Below are 17,290 nucleotides of genomic sequence, written 5' to 3'. Positions count from 1 at the left end.
AGCTGTGACTCCCCTGCCCCCACAAGAGCCTGGCCTATTGGATAATGCCTGCTCCATGTTTAACTCACCGGCTGTGCTTCCATGCATTCCTCACGTCCTTTAATTTGTTGTTTCTCATATTCTCGATTGACAAAATGAATAGGTACTTGTAGGTATCCACACATTTGCGCAGCTGCAAGTAATAAGATATTTTTTTTTTTAAACGCACATGTGAGGGAAAACAAGCCAAAGAAATACAATCAATCTAGCTTTTCAAAAAGATGCAGCTCTGCTACTCACCTCCTCGATCAAAGTCTGTTTTACTTGCAAGCCCTTCTTTGTTGTTTTAGTAAAATGCCCCCGGAATCCCGCCGCGGCCGCCCCGGAAGTCAGGCACGGTCGCCTGTGATGGGGGCGGGGCCACATCCAGACCGGAAGAGGAGGCAGGCGGAGTCAATGCGTCTCGCGGCCCGGGGCTCCTGTGAGCGGTGTAGAGCCCCGGGGCCGCGCCAGCAGGAGGTTGGGCGCCGCGTGCTGAGAGCAGAGTCCCCGACATTGGCCAGGTAAGTTCCAAAAGGCTGGGGGGGCTTGGTGCACTTGTGTGTGTGTGTGTATGCTCGTGTGTGTATGTATGTGTGCGACGGTGACGGCGGGGGAGGGGGGGCCTCGGTGCACTTGTGTGTGTGTGCGCGCGTGTGTGTATATGTGAGGGGGGGTGTCTCTGTATGTATGTATATGCGTGCGTGCGTGCATGGGCGCTTGTGTGTGTGTCTGTGTGTATGCGCATGCGTGTGTGGTGCTTGAGCTTCCCAGGAGACAGCGCCTGGCCACAGCGCGCGTTCCAGTTTCAAATCGCCTCCAAGGCGATGCGCGCGGCCGGCACTGTCTCCTGGGAAGCACAGTCAGCAACAAAAGATCTCTGGCGAGACACAGCGCTGACGCACTGTGTTTTCGCTACGAGACCTAAAAACTGTGCCACTGACCATGTCCAAATAGACGTATGATCTGCAAGTTGAAAGGACTTCTGCAGAGATACATGCCCTTTTATCGACAAACTGCCCTATACATTTCTCAGAAATGTTAGGTTGTATCTTAAACATGTCTGATACCAGTGGTATTGTACCTGTATTTAAGATGATTTTTTGGGGACTATTAGCACCCTTTGAAGCAGTCCTAGGCATATTTCCAAACTTCATGCACTCAGTTTTGGGTTCCGTAGCAGGAATACTATTTTTATTAATTCTGCTCCGATATGGCAAGTCAAATCACCAGCCACACCCAGATTACCTTAGAGAACACTCTGGCAATGAAGTGTTGTGAGAGCATGATACAGATTCTGGGCTTGGCTCGTTTAAGAGATCTAAATACCACGTGGTTTCTATCATTCCGACCAATCTGGCAAGATTGCATCTTACCTTTTCTATGACGCCTGCTATGTGGAGAATCAAGCTGAGCTCATGATGGCCACGCCCGCTCAATGGAACGCCCAGCACAGCGGGGTAATTATCCCTGGTGGGTGTTCCACGGAGGCCATGACGAGCTCAGCTTGTCATCAGCACAGCACCACCATGCTGCATGACGAGCTGAGCTCGTCATCGGCACGGAAAAGGTTAACCAAATGGAATTCACCTTGCAAAATACTCTCTGGACAGCAGTAGACCTGCCAGATTTTCTAGGCTCAGGTCCAGCCACATTGAGAAGTCCAGATTACAATAAAGAGTCCTGCTGGGAGGTCTGAACCCAGCACACCTGGAGTTGGGAACCACAAACAACCTGACTGATGCGGGTCTTTGCAATGGACTGAATGTTCTCTGCTTTGCATGCATCTACTCTTGCTAGCATGGCGCTTGGTTGTCAACTAGCTGTGTAATGTGTGCTCATCAAGATTTTCATGTTGTGATTCCATTCTGTCAAACTCCTTTCCAACCAGCAGAGTACAGCAAACCTTGTTTAGTGGAAAATTCCTTTATATCCCATGATTAGGGCATCCAAAAAGGGTCGCAGCACATGAGAAGCGTTGCTCATGACCTGCTAGTGTGTGATGTACAGAAGGCTCCTTCTAATCCCAGCTGAGGTTGATTCTGTTATTTCTTCCAGGAATGCATTGCTACTAATGAGCTTGATGAGGTCTGCACCCTGAATATCAAAACCAGAATATCGGTGGCACAGAATTTCAGGGACCCAATATCAAAACACAAATATAAACAGGTAAGTATATATACATTTTACGTATGTATGGAGGTAGGAAGAGTACATCTATGCTTCCCTATATACACTTATCATTTAATATTTTGTCCCTTGGTAGCCTGCCCACGATATCCTTGTAAGCCAATATTCTGGGGATTGAAAATCAGTAGTAAACTGGTTGGGAATATGCAGTGATCCAATTTCTATTTCCTTGTTGCTTCTCTCTGTACAACTTAAATGCTTGAAAAATACTTCTAATGCCGTAGGACCATCTAAAATGTGTTCATATCTTATGTGCCACATGTAGTATGTCACTGATGGCAATGTTTGCATATGACTTGCATGCACAAGAGGCCACTGGGGGAACTGAAAGAGCATTCTCCTGTTGCCTACCAGTAAATGGGAATGTGACCAGTGTTTTCTTACAGCCATGTAGTATATGCTTTGTCCACTGGCCTAAATGTCCATGATAAATTAACCCCCCTACTATATGACTCGCCTAAAGCCTTTCACATCAAAAGATGGCTAAAGCTTTGCAAACTAGCACTACTGCCTGTCTCTTATTAGTCAGACATGCTCCGTGATAGTTCTGGTGGTATTTATAGCTTCATCTGAATGATTCACATAGGCTGCGTGGTGAATGCTGTCTTTTTTTGGGGGGGGGGGGAGGGTGACAATAGTGCTGATGGGCAAATATGCATTTCCTTGCCAAGCAACACTGGCTGAGCTAATTATATGGGCAAAGGTCAGCAAGCTGTTGAAATGTGCTCATGGAGGTTTTCTGTGTCTGCTGTCCTCATTTTTCTTTACGGTGACCATGCAGAGAAACAACATACAGATTGGTGTAAGTCTTTTCAATAGTGGTAGGCTACGGCACAGATTGCAGGTGCAACTTTCCACCATTCACCCGACGCAATAAATCCACACAGTGGACAAGCATGCTGTTGGTTCTTTGACAGAAAGTGAGAGAGTATGATAGTCCCCCATCCCTCTAGAGACACAGATAATTCACCATAGTCAGTGTAGCAGTTCAGCACCATGTTGTGCAATGAAGAAATATACAAATTAAATGTATCCCTGTTTCTCAGTTGTTTTGTGAACCCATGGACCTATCAGCACAGCACAACAGAGAGATCATTGATGTATTTAACTGGTAGCCTGTTTGTCTTGAAGAGATCGGTTGTTGGATTTGTGTGGGTCAAATGAAGCATACATTTGTGATGTTGTGTATTAAAGCACGATGCCCGGCAATGTGCATGTTTCTACAATCATGTTGGTGAATAGCTACTGTTGAGTACTTGTCTCTATGTCAGCTTAGCTGTGAAGTAAATGGCAGTGAACATGTACCATGTATTGAGTTCCATTCGGACACATCAGCAGACATATATGTGCATTGAAAAGTGCAGTGATAGAGAATTTGTATATCCATCTGCTCATCTTATGGAAAGGGGCGACCACTCGGTCCCCCCGAACGTATGGTGGAGTACCCCGATCCCCCCGGGAAACCATTTTGGGCGGGAGGCGAGTCTCGGCTGGTATGCCCGAAGTGGCGTAGCCGGGGCGCGCCTTTTTCCCGCCCAGGAGGGGGTTGTCCTAGACACCAACATCGCTAGCCACGCCCTGGAGGAGGATTGGAGGTGGGTACACGCCCGCCCGAGGAAGGATAAAGGGAGCAACAAGCCAAGGAAGCATCCTCTTGTTCCTGTGCTCTGAAGCTGCACCTCCCCGTTGCACGTGAGCTCGAGACGGAACGAAGAGCCATTTTTTGGAATTAATCGTGTGTTTTCTTCTTTCAGTGAGTTCGGGGCTTTCTGCTTAGGACCTTTGAGGAATATACGTGGACGATGCCTAGCAAGAAGGTCGGAAAGAGGATCGGGACCGATCAGATGCTCCGTATGCTGATGAAAGACATGGCGGATATGAAAAAGCAGATGGCGGTAATGAATGGTGTTGGGGGGCCTAAGAGAGTCATCGGACCAGCATTGCCGGGAGTAGTCCCTGGCGGGAGAGGCAGAAGGGCCAAGAAGGGAGCGTCGGGGGGGGAAGCCCCGGTGCCCGAAGTACCCCCTGCGCACCCGGTCACCCCGATCGAGGCCCCGACTCCGGTCCCAGACGTGGGCCAACCCATCCCTGTAGTAGTCACTCCGGTGAACGGGGAGGATATGCCTCCTGAGCTGGCTGCCCAGTTGGCGGCATGGTTAGGCAAAGAAAACGAGGGGGCCACGGCTGAGGAAGCCAGGGCAATAATGAAGCAGTTGCGGCAATCGAAAGATGCTGCGAAGGCACCGTCTCCTTTTGTTTCCCCGCAGGTTCCCGTGGAACAACCAGTGTCGGGCGTTGGTTCGGCAGGAACTACGGTCACAGTGGCCGGTTCAGGTAAGCAGCCATTGCCGATTGCGGGGGAGGGATCGGTACCTTCAAGGAGGGAAAAAGTTGTTCAGCATATCCCGATGGATGTAAAAGAAAGGATATGGTCTGATAAATATGTGAACATGTTTTCCTTGTTGACCGATCATTATGAGATTGAGCATGTAAAAAATCAAAAAGAGTTTCTGCATCCTAGTGTATGGCGCGCCAAGATGGCCGCTTTCAGGGTGGATGAGGCGATCGACAATTGGGGCAGAGCATTTGGAATGTTCATTGCAATTATGGGGGAACGTAGACCCGAATTGTTGGTGGGATTAGCCGTGTATCAGACACGTATCATGGAATTTTTTGGGACATATGGTGGCAATCAATGGTTGTATTATGATAGCATATTTCGTAAGTCCAAGGAGCACGACTCATCCCTGACGTGGGATTGTTTCGACTCCATTTCCTGGCAAAAAATGGAGAAGTCAGGCTCGGCGAAGTCGCCATCTTTAGGGGGGGGTATGGTCGAGTTTGCCCGCCATTCGTCTGAGACGCCCTTTCGGGCGGGATCGAGCAACGATCAGCACACAAAGAGTAATGGCAACTCAGGTAAAAAAGGGGTTTGCTGGAGCTTTAACAGAGGTAAATGTACTAGGCCGCAGGGATCTTGCACGTTTAGGCATGAATGTACTGGGTGTGGGCAGTTCTCTCACCCCGAGACCATGTGCAGGGCCAAAAATGGTGATCCGGGAAGTAGAGGGGGCGCCAAACAGGTCTGAAATAGTCCGAGGGGCGCCTCTCCCTACCCCGATTGATATCATGGCAATGATTCCTTGTTTAAACGAATATCCGGATCATATCTCCGCTGGGGTGTTGCGAGATGGTTTTTCATATGGTTTCCGCATCCCGGCGGGGGATTTTCAGGGTAAAGCGCAATGCAGGAACCAACTGTCGGTTCTGCAGAATACGGCGGTGGTGCAAGCTAAGATTGGTAAGGAGGTGACCCGAGGTCGGGTTGCCGGCCCATTTGACATGCCGCCTGTTGCTAATTTTGTTTGTTCGCCTCTGGGAGTGGTCCCCAAAAAGGACCCAGGGGAATTCAGGTTGATACATAATTTGTCAGCCCCAAGGGGTCTTTCGGTGAACGACGCGATTGACCCGGGAGTTTGTTCGGTACGGTACGCATCTTTTGATGAGGCTGTCGCCATGTTGAATCGCCTGGGGCCCGGAGCGCTGATGGCCAAGTCGGACATTGAGTCGGCGTTCCGGTTGCTCCCGGTACACCCAGATGATCAGCGTCTCCTTGGTTTCATGTTTCAGGGACGCTATTACATGGATAAATGTATGCCAATGGGTTGCTCCATTTCTTGTGCGTATTTTGAAAAATTCAGTAGTTTTTTACAATGGGCGTTCACAAGAACAACAGGGTTTACACATGTTATGCATTATCTTGATGATTTTCTATTTCTGGGGGCAGCCGGGGACATGGAATGTGCACAGGCTTTGAATGAATTTTGTGATCTCATGACCCGCTTTGGCGTGCCATTGGCACCAGGTAAGACAGTGGGCCCGGCTACTTTGCTCGAGTTTCTTGGAATAGAGCTCGACTCCGAAGAGGGGTGCTTCCGTTTGCCTAAGGAGAAGGTAACGAAGTTTAAGACATCACTTGAAAAATGTATTGGTGAGACGAAGGTAAATTTGCATCAGTTGCAGCAAGCTGTGGGTCAGCTGAACTTTGCCCTTAGAGTAATACCGATGGCTCGCCCCTTTTCCCGCTCTATTGCTCAAGCCATGGTCGGCCTTAAGGAAGGGCATCACCGCACAAGGCTCTCGGCAGAGGTCCGCCAGGACATGCGCATATGGTTGACATTCCTGGCGGATTTCAACGGTCGTGTCGTATGGACCAAACCAGTGGTGTCCTCCATGGAGCTGGGGTTGTGGACGGACTCGGCAGGGAGCGTGGGTTTTGGCGCCATCCTGGGTAATCATTGGTCGGCACGAACCTGGCCGCCATGGTGGCACGAGAGTGGGCTGACAGGTAACATTGGGTTTCTCGAACTGTTTCCTATCCTGGTGGCCTTGAAAACATGGCCTGAGGATTTTCGTGATCGCTCTGTGGTTTTCTGGTCTGATAATATGACCGTGGTTGAGTGTATCAATAGTCAGGCAGCACGCTGCAAATGGATCTTGAGACTGTTGAAGGAAATTGTCCTGCTGTGTATGAGACTGAACGTCCACTTTCGGGCGAGACATGTGCCAGGGGTGTTAAATCAGGCAGCTGATACACTTTCTCGTTCCCGTATGCAGGCCTTCTGGGGTTTTCTGCCCTCAGCGGACCCGGTGGCGGCACCATTTCCAGAAGCTCTCTGGTCTCTCGGTGCCCCGGACTACAAGACCTCATGGGAGAGAGTTTAGCACCCAGGACGAGGAAGGCTTATGAAGGGGCGTTCCGTTCTTATTTGTCCTTTTTGGGTTCAGCTAGGGGGGAGCTGTGGGGCCAAGAAGAGTACGTCCTGAATTTTTTGTTATCATTACATCAGGCAGGCGAATCAGTGGCTACGGCCAATAGGCACCGGGCCGCCATTTCTTTCATGGCACGGGCCCATGGCATACAGGATCCCACGGCGTCTTTCTTGGTGCAGAAGGCGCTGCGTGGGTGGCAACGCCGTGAGGGTTGCAGAGTGGATGAAAGACATCCGATAGGTCTTGAAAGGTTGGCCCTGTTACTGTCCGTACTCCCTGCGACATGTTCGTCTCAATCAGAGACAGTGCTATTCCGGGCCGCTTTTGCATTAGCATTCCATGGGGCTATGCGGGTAAGCGAGCTGGTAGCGAGGAACAAGCAGGATACGGGGGGAGGTCTGTGCCGTGAGCACATTCAAATTAAGGGGGAGACAATGGTAGTCTCATTTGTCAGGTCCAAGACCGATCAGAAAGCGATCGGGGACAGTGTAGTGGTTCAGCGGATTCCGGGATCTCCCATGTGCCCGGTAGCATGCGTTGAGGAGTATTTGGCGCAGAGGGCGGCATCATGGGAGGGAAGCTTGCTGAGGCACGCCGACGCCACCCCGCTGACTAGGTTTCAGTTTCAGCGGGTGCTAACGATGGCGATCGCAGCGGCGGGCTTGAACCCGTGCGAGTTTGGGACCCATTCCTTCAGGATAGGGGCTGCTACAGAGGCTACAGCCAGGGGTCTGAGTGTGGAAAAAGTGAAACAGTTGGGGCGTTGGTCCTCGAATTGTTATAAAAGGTATGTGCGGTTGCACATGTTGTGAAGCCTATGTCTTGTACTCACGCTTCTTGTTTTTGTTTGGTTTACAGTGTCGCGAGCTTACGAAGCGGGGCGGACTGTGCAGGCGACCCGACACCTGGGAACCAGCGGTCAAAGATCACCGGCTGAGGAAAGAGTGGTGTGGGTCGTGGGCCACTCATACGTGAGGCGTGCCGCAGACGTATTCAAAGCAGGTGACATGATTCACATGGTTGGGGAATACGGGTACAGGGTGACCTTCTACGGAAGGGGCGGGCTCTGTATTGACCAGTTTCAAAGTTTTATGGAGGGTTTGTTAGGGCGGACAAGGTCACCGCCGTCTGTAATCATAGTGCATCTTGGGGGCAATGATTTGGTGACCACTGGTAGACGACTACTTCTCGAGGCGATACTATCCACAGTGAGTTGGTTGGCGAGAAGGGTTCCAGGGTGCACGATTGCATGGTCCCATATGATTCCACGAAAGGTGTGACGGGGGGCTATTTCTGTGGCTGCTGTAAATCATTCAGTGCAGAAGGTGAATAACAAACTTGGTAGATTGTTCCGTACAAGTACATTGCATTCTATTCCGAATGGGTGTATCAGGGGTGACCAAATGTATCTAGAGGATGGAGTTCATTTGTCCCGGGTGGGGAATGCTTTACTCATAGGAGACTTCGTAGCTTGGTTAAAGAGTTTGCAGCCATGACCTTTAAGTAGGAGTTTTTGTGGGGGGTCCGGATAGCCGGTCAACTATCCGGCCTGTGGCGGTAAGGTCATGATCGGTGAGCAGGAATTAGAAGATCCCTAGAGGTAGGGCGTCACCCATTATGGATGGGAGCGCCCGGGGGGAGGCGGCCATTGGCCCCTCAAACGGGGAGGCGGTCCCCTCTAAGGATGGGGACGCCGAAAGGGAAGGCGGCCATAGGCCCCTCCCTGGGGAGGAGGGGCTAGGGCCCCTCCTGGGAATTTCCCGGGGCCAGGACATCTGCGACGGCAGTTGTGTGGGGTGGGAGGGGGGTCTACGCTACCTTCTAGACACCTCACACGAGTCCTCGGACGACCACTAAAGATGGCGTTGAGTTATCAAGGGGCCCCCGCTAAGACAAGGGAAATTGGAAGTTGGCACAGAGGTACAGTCCTCTGTGCGACCCCCCTCACAAGTGAGGGGGGAGTTCTGGTAGTGGGGATCTGACACCGGTTACGACCTTGCCGTGGGCCCGTAAATGTTAGGATGTACAATTTCAAAGTTTGAGTAATGCATTTGCAGGATGTTTAGTATCGGCTAGGAGAACCTTTGTATTAGAGATGTGTTAAGGTCAGCCAAGAACATCGTAATGTGTGAATGAAATTGTACATGATATGAAACTGTTATTTTGACGTTTTAATTTTGTTTCATATTTTAATAAATACAGCCGGGAGGGTAACTCCCTCCCGCCTTCCACAAGTTCAGAACTGTTTCCGTCTTCCCATCCTTGGGGATTGTGTTGAGAGGGGGTGGTGTCAGAAGCTTCAAGTAACACTGGAGTCGACACAGATTCCTATGCCCACTACCTCTGAAAAAGAACTCAAGAAACACTCTGGACAATTGCTGTGAATTAATTGGAAAAATAACAGGTGAAGTCTCTTACCCTCAGGATAATCTGCACAAGCCCCAGGAGGTGATTGATGACAGGCAATGTTCTGTTTATCCTCACAGAGTCAAATGAAGGAATATTGTAGAATGGTCTGACAACACTCTTGAGGAATTATAATGGAGTAAGTCCCGACTCAATGGAATGAGCTTTGAAGTAGACACTAAAAGACTTAAAAACCTAGCTATGAGTAAACTAATATAGTCCTAATGAACTGACCGAACTGTGAAGGAGTACTGACCCCAATTCCAATACCAGAGATAACTAACTTGAATTTCGTGAAGTGGCACCAACTAAATACATACTACGAATTCTTCAAATAAAGTCACTTGCCAGAATCCCACGTTGTGCATGCGATAAGAACAACCAAAACAGAAGCGCTGACAGGAATTTCCTCAGAACAAGAACTTCACTCAGAGCCGCGCTGTGACTCCGGTGAAGAGGTCAGTTGAAGTGCGCAGATTCCAGAGCGGCTGTGCGCTTCATCTCCACAGCTGCTCGCGCGCTCTCGAAGACTAGAGCGCTCACTCCTCGCTGTTTGTAATTCCCTACGGCGGCCATGTTGGGATACTCGCTTCTTCAGGTTCTGTACACAGCGCCGCAGGAACAACGTGGTGACTCTATGCTGCCTTCGCCAACGTGGATATTTGGAGCCCTGCTTTAATGACCGTTGAGGTTTTGCTGGCACTGATCTAATGCTGGCTATGGTTCTGGAAGTCTTGACAGTACCCCCTTTCAAGAATGGTCCTTCCACAGCGGGCTTGTTAGGGTGTGCCTGATGAAAAGCTTCAACTAGTCGTGGGGCATTTACATGGACTGCTGGTTCCCACGACCTCTCCTCAGGTCCGTACCCCTTCCATTCTATCAAGTAATACAGTTTGTTTCTCACCACCTTGGAATCTAAGATTCTGCTGACTTCGTATTCTTCGCTTGATTCTACCACTATGGCGGGTGGAGAGTTTTTTAACCTGACCTTGTCTGGACTTTTCTTCAGAAGGGAAACATGGAAGGACGGATGAATTTTCAATGACTTTGGTAATTGTAACTTCGCCACTACAGGATTTATGATCTTCTGAATTTTAAATGGCCCTACGAATCTAGGCTGAAACTTCCGATTACCCTTTAATCTCAAATGTTTTGTGGATAGCCACACCTGGTCACCTTTTTTAAACTGTGGGCCTTGTCTTCTCTTTTTGTCTGCCTGCTTTTTATAGGATTGTTTGGCCTTGCTTAAATTGCTCAAAGCTCTTTTGTAAGAGCTCTGTAGCTCTTCCATTACTCTAGCCACGGCAGGGACCTCCCCAATCTGTTTCCCCAGTGTGATAGCTGGATGTCTACCTGTGTTCAAGTAAAATGGAGTGAACCCTGTGGAATCATGAGTTGCGTTATTGTATGCGAATTCTGCAGTCCACAGTAATTCGGACCATTCAACATCCTGCTCTAACAGATAGAGGCGTAAATATTGTTCTAGCTCCTGGTTCAACCTCTCGGTCTGACCGTCTGTCTCGGGGTGATAACTAGTTGAGTAACGTGCGTCTATGCCTAAGTTGTGCATAAAGGTCTTCCAAAATTTCGACATGAACTGTGACCCCCTATCTGAAATGATTACTTGTGGAATTCCGTGTGCCCGAATGATGTGTTGGTTGAATGTCTGTACTAATTGCGAAGCTGTGGGTACAGTCTTGAAAGGAATGAAATGTCCCATTTTGGAAAATGAGTCCACCACCACCAAAATCACTGTGTTACCTTGACTAGAGGGCAGATCCACTATTAAATCTAATGTCACGGTGTGCCAGGGGTAGGGTGCGTTAGGTAAGGGTTGCAATAACCCTTGCGGGGCCTGACGACTGGGCTTCCCTTTGATGCAGATTTCACAGGTCGAAACATATTGTCTTACTTGGGCTGCCAGATCTGGCCACCAAAAGTGTCGCCGGACCAGTTCTTCGGTCTTCTTGACCCCCTTGTGGCCTGCCATTCGATCATCGTGACAACCTCTCAAAGCCTCTTCTTGGAGTTTTCTGGTTGGAAGATATAGCTTGCCTTCATGATATGGGAGTCCTTCGACAAGGTTTCTTTTACCATCTGCCTCGGCCCACTTACGAAGATCCTCTTCTGAGCAGACTTGCTGAATTTGTTCATCGAATTCTTTCATTTGCATGGCTCCGATTATTTGTTTCAATGGAACTATGGGTTCTTCGACTGAAGGTTTCTCTTCGGCTGTGGGGTTCATGCGCGAAAGAGCATCGGCCTTCCCGTTTTTCGAACCTGGTTTGTACGTGATCACGAAGTCGAATTCCGAGAAGTACAAGGACCATCTCAATTGACGTGGCGAAAGTGTTTTAGCAGACTTTAGGAATTGGAGGTTGCGATGGTCTGTAAACACAGTGACAGTATGCTTGGCCCCCAGTAAGTAGTGTCGCCAATCTTGGAATGCTTCTCGAACAGCCAGTAATTCCTTGTCGGCGATGGAGTAATTGCGCTCCGTGTCCGACAGCTTCCTGGACCGGTAGGCCACCGGATGCAGTTGTCCCGTCGTTTTGTTCCTCTGTGACAAAATTCCTCCGGTTGCGAAGTCTGATGCATCAGTTTCAACGAAAAAGGCTTGTTCCGGATCAGGGTGCATTAGAATGGGGGCGCTAATGAAGGCCGTCTTCAAGTCCTGGAAGGCTTGTTCTGCAGTTGCAGTCCACACAAATTTTTGTCCCTTCTTGAGCAGGTGAGTGATGGGAGTGACCTTAGACGAGAAATTAGGAATGAACCTCCGGTAAAAATTGGCAAAACCAATGAAACTTTGGATTTCCTTCACACTTCCTGGCGATGACCACTCCTGAATGGCACGGACCTTTGAATTATCCATCTCGACACCAGCTGCGGACAACATGAATCCCAAAAACTCTACCTTCTCGGCATGAAAAGCACACTTCTCCAATTTCACGTACAAGTGGTTGTCCAAAAGCTTCTGGAGTATTGCTCGCACATGCTTGACATGATCTTCCATGTTGTCGGAAAAAATCAATATGTCATCAATATAGACGACAGCCACTCGGTCCAAGAATTCTCTCAGAACATCATTAACGAAGTTTTGAAATGCTGCTGGGGCATTGCTCAACCCATAAGGCATCACTTGATACTCAAACAACCCATACTTGGTCCGAAAGGCTGTTTTCCATTCATCACCCTCGGCCACTCTCACCAAATGGTAAGCTCCACGCAGGTCAAGCTTGGTGTAAATCTTTGCTCCTTTGACTTGATCCAATAGTTGATTGATTAGTGGCAATGGGTACCGATTTTTCACTGTAACTTGGTTCAATGCTCTATAATCGATACACGTGCGGAGAGTCCCATCCTTTTTTGGCCGGAAGAAAAGCGGAGACGAAACTGGAGACTGTGATGGCCTTATGAATCCCATCCTGGTAAACTCGTCCAAATACTCTTTGAGGTAGTTGTTCTCCTTTTCAGTGAGTGCGTAAACTCGACTGCAGGGCAGGTTGGCACCGGCTTCCAATTCGATCTTGCAATCATAGCTTCTGTGTGGGGGTAATTTCTCAGCATTCCTTTTGTCGAACACACTCGCCAAATCTTGATATTCTTTTGGTATTTCCACTGCGCTAACAGTGCAGATGTGGAGCGACAACTTGGCCAACTCCGTAGCCGGCGATCCCTCGTACTCTTCTGAGTTCTTTGTAAAACAATTCCTCTGACAAAATTCCGAGTTCATCTTGACCGTTCTCCTCTCCCAATCAATAATCGGGTTATGCGTGGTCAACCATGGTAACCCTAAAATCAGCTGGAACTGGGGTGCGTCTATGAGGTTAAATCTAATAAATTCTCGATGACCCTGCAACCCTTCCAATTCTAAGGTCTCTGTTTCTTCTACTATGGGTCCTGAAGTCAAATTGGAGCCGTCGACTGCCTTTACGACTTCGAGATTCTTCTTCTTGATCGCCTTTATGCCCATTTCTTGCGCATATTTCAGGTCACAGAAATTCCCAGTGGCCCCCGAGTCAATCATGACTGAGACTTCTTCCAACGTCTGGGTTCCGAATTTGACTGTAAAAAATACTGTAAGATGGGGAGCCGCTGACTGCAATGTGTTGATCAGCTGCTGAGGTTCATGAGTTGACTGTTCGGAACATCCCACCAGGGCAACTCCTGTTACTGGTGGGATCGATCTTTTAACCCCTGGTTACTCTTGTTTCTCTTCGGACACTCCCTCACAAAATGTCCCGAGGTACCACAATACAAACACAACTGATTTGCTCGCCTTTTATCTTTTTCTTCTTGAGAGAGAGGGCCCCTGATGGAACCTATTTGCATGGGTTCCTCTCCGGTACCCGTATCAGGTTTTGAGGGTTCGGGTCTCATGCGGTCTAGGCGTGGCACAAACGACTTGTAGTCTCGCTTCTTTTCTGACCTTCTTTCAAACAATCGATGCTCGATTTGAAGAACTAAATCAATGAGTTCTGAGATTTCCTGAGGACGTTTCGGGATCTGCGCCAATGCATCTTTTATTTCATCTTTGAGGCCACGATAGAATATCGCCGCCCGTTTACTGTCGGGCCAATCTGTCTCGACGATTAGTTTGTTGAACTGAGCTATATATGCTACCAATTCTCGATTGCCTTGTTTAAGGTCTAGGAGTTCGTTGTCGGTGGCTTGATTGGCCGTTCTTCTGTCGAATATTCGTAGAAATTCTTTCTTGAAACGGTCGAAATCGTACAAAGCTGCGTCGTTTCGAGAGACCAACGGCATAGACCAGGCTGCGGCGTCGCCGCTCAAGTAAGACAACATGAATGCGACCTTGGCTTGATCCTCTTTGAACACTACTGATCTGCACAAGAAATGTAGAGAACATTGGGTCAGGAAAATCTGGGCCTTATGGGGGTCCCCGCTAAAGCGTTCTGGGTTGGCTAAGGGGACAATAGGTGCCACTGAATGAATTACTTGCGTGGCCACTTCTGCACCAGAGTTCTGAGAGGAGTCGAAGCTAGGTAAAGGAGTTGTTCCCGCTAAGAGTTCCTCTAATTTCTGTTGAACGTGACGAGTTTCTTGTTGGGACCTTTTTATCTCATCCCTCAGGACTCTATTCTCTTCTGTGGAACGTGTAAGTTGGGCCTGTAACCCTTCTAGGATTCCCGCCAAGGAGTTCATATCAAATCCCTCAGTCATGTCGACTCGAGTGAAAGATTGGCACTTCAATCTGTCAGAAGCTTCAAGTAACACTGGAGTCGACACAGATTCCTATGCCCACTACCTCTGAAAAAGAACTCAAGAAACACTCTGGACAATTGCTGTGAATTAATTGGAAAAATAACAGGTGAAGTCTCTTACCCTCAGGATAATCTGCACAAGCCCCAGGAGGTGATTGATGACAGGCAATGTTCTGTTTATCCTCACAGAGTCAAATGAAGGAATATTGTAGAATGGTCTGACAACACTCTTGAGGAATTATAATGGAGTAAGTCCCGACTCAATGGAATGAGCTTTGAAGTAGACACTAAAAGACTTAAAAACCTAGCTATGAGTAAACTAATATAGTCCTAATGAACTGACCGAACTGTGAAGGAGTACTGACCCCAATTCCAATACCAGAGATAACTAACTTGAATTTCGTGAAGTGGCACCAACTAAATACATACTACGAATTCTTCAAATAAAGTCACTTGCCAGAATCCCACGTTGCGCATGCGATAAGAACAACCAAAACAGAAGCGCTGACAGGAATTTCCTCAGAACAAGAACTTCACTCAGAGCCGCGCTGTGACTCCGGTGAAGAGGTCAGTTGAAGTGCGCAGATTCCAGAGCGGCTGTGCGCTTCATCTCCACAGCTGCTCGCGCGCTCTCGAAGACTAGAGCGCTCACTCCTCGCTGTTTGTAATTCCCTACGGCGGCCATGTTGGGATACTCGCTTCTTCAGGTTCTGTACACAGCGCCGCAGGAACAACGTGGTGACTCTATGCTGCCTTCGCCAACGTGGATATTTGGAGCCCTGCTTTAATGACCGTTGAGGTTTTGCTGGCACTGATCTAATGCTGGCTATGGTTCTGGAAGTCTTGACAGGTGGCGGGTATCTCAGCCATATGGAAAGGGGCGACCACTCGGTCCCCCCGAACGTATGGTGGAGTACCCCGATCCCCCCGGGAAACCATTTTGGGCGGGAGGCGAGTCTCGGCTGGTATGCCCAAAGCGGCGTAGCCGGGGCGCGCCTTTTTCCCGCCCAAGAGGGGGTTGTCCTAGACACCAACATCGCTAGCCACGCCCTGGAGGCGGATTGGAGGTGGGTACACGCCCGCCCGAAGAAGGATAAAGGGAGCAACAAGCCAAGGAAGCATCCTCTTGTTCCTGTGCTCTGAAGCTGCACCTCCCCGTTGAACGTGAGCTCGAGACGGAACGAAGAGCCATTTTTTGACCCGCCCACCAGCCCCTGATGACAGCGATTTGTTGGAATAAAGTCGAGTGTCATGATATTGTTTTTCTTACAGGTTGTTTTGAATAAAGTTGGTAATTTGGGTGTAATAAAGTTGATAATTTTTCCTTTTCAGCATGTTTTATTCAGCAAAGTAGTTGCACCGGATACTCGGTAGAGATTATATTTCGATTTGCTTAAGTATAAGGTTGTTTCTTTCCACTTTAGTCTTAGATTGTCGTATTTATTTTGGTCGGGCGGTAAGGTCATGATCGGTGACCAGGAATTAGAAGATCCCTAGAGGTAGGGCGTCACCCATTATGGAAGGAAGCGCCCGGGGGGAGGCGGCCATTGGCCCCTCAAACGGGGAGGCGGTCCCCTCTAAGGATGGGGACGCCGAAAGGGAAGGCGGCCATAGGCCCCTCCCTGGGGAGGAGGGGCTAGGGCCCCTCCTGAGAATTTCCCGGGGCCAGGACATCTGCGACGGCAGATGTGGTAAGTTGTGTGGGGTGGGAGGGGGGTCTACGCTACCTTCTAGACACCTCACACGAGTCCTCGGACGACCACTAAAGATGGCGTCGAGTTATCAAGGGGCCCCCGCTAAGACAAGGGAAATTGGAAGTTGGCACAGAGGTACAGTCCTCTGTGCGACCCCCCTCACAAGTGAGGGGGGAGTTCTGGTAGTGGGGATCTGACACCGGTTACGACCTTGCCGTTGGCCCGTAAATGTTAGGATGTACAATTTCAAAGTTTGAGTAATGCATTTGCAGGATGTTTAGTATCGGCTAGGAGAACCTTTGTATTAGAGATGTGTTAAGGTCAGCCAAGAACATCGTAATGTGTGAATGAAATTGTACATGATATGAAACTGTTATTTTGACGTTTTAATTTTGTTTCATATTTTAATAAATACGGCCGGGAGGGTAACTCCCTCCCGCCTTCCACAAGTTCAGAACTGTTTCCGTCTTCCCATCCTTGGGGATTGTGTTGAGAGGGGGTGGCGGGTATCTCAGCCATATGTAGATATCTTTGAACGTCCTCTAAGGGCTTGCGATCTCTAGGAGAGTACCAGACGGAGCACATCAGCATGATAACTTAGTTAGCTGTAGCCCTACAAATCTAGAGCCTCTTTTTGGCCAAATGAAGGCCTTCTTTCGGTGTTTACACCTCACTGTGGGGGGCTAATAAATAAAGGTGAGGTGTATCACCTGACCCTGATATGTTGCATGCCACACTATATTGCAGTACAATGAAGCATTGGGTACCAAAGTCCAACCAGAACAAAACCGATCAGACACATAATGATGATCATGAGGGTGTGCAAACAACAAGACATGAGGCCGAAATGCATTGGAAGGAATGTTTTTTTGACATATGAAAAATAAGAAAGTTGGATATATATGGTCCTTGATGGATAATAATGAATGTGATCATGCAATTACATTGAACAAGTTCTACGAGTATGAATAAAATACTTTTGAA

Source organism: Lissotriton vulgaris, chromosome 3_1 (assembly GCF_964263255.1).
Source record: "Lissotriton vulgaris chromosome 3_1, aLisVul1.2, whole genome shotgun sequence".
Lineage (NCBI taxonomy): Eukaryota > Metazoa > Chordata > Amphibia > Caudata > Salamandridae > Lissotriton > Lissotriton vulgaris.
The sequence above is the reverse complement of the archived record's forward strand: the minus strand, read 5'-3'. Positions refer to the sequence as shown.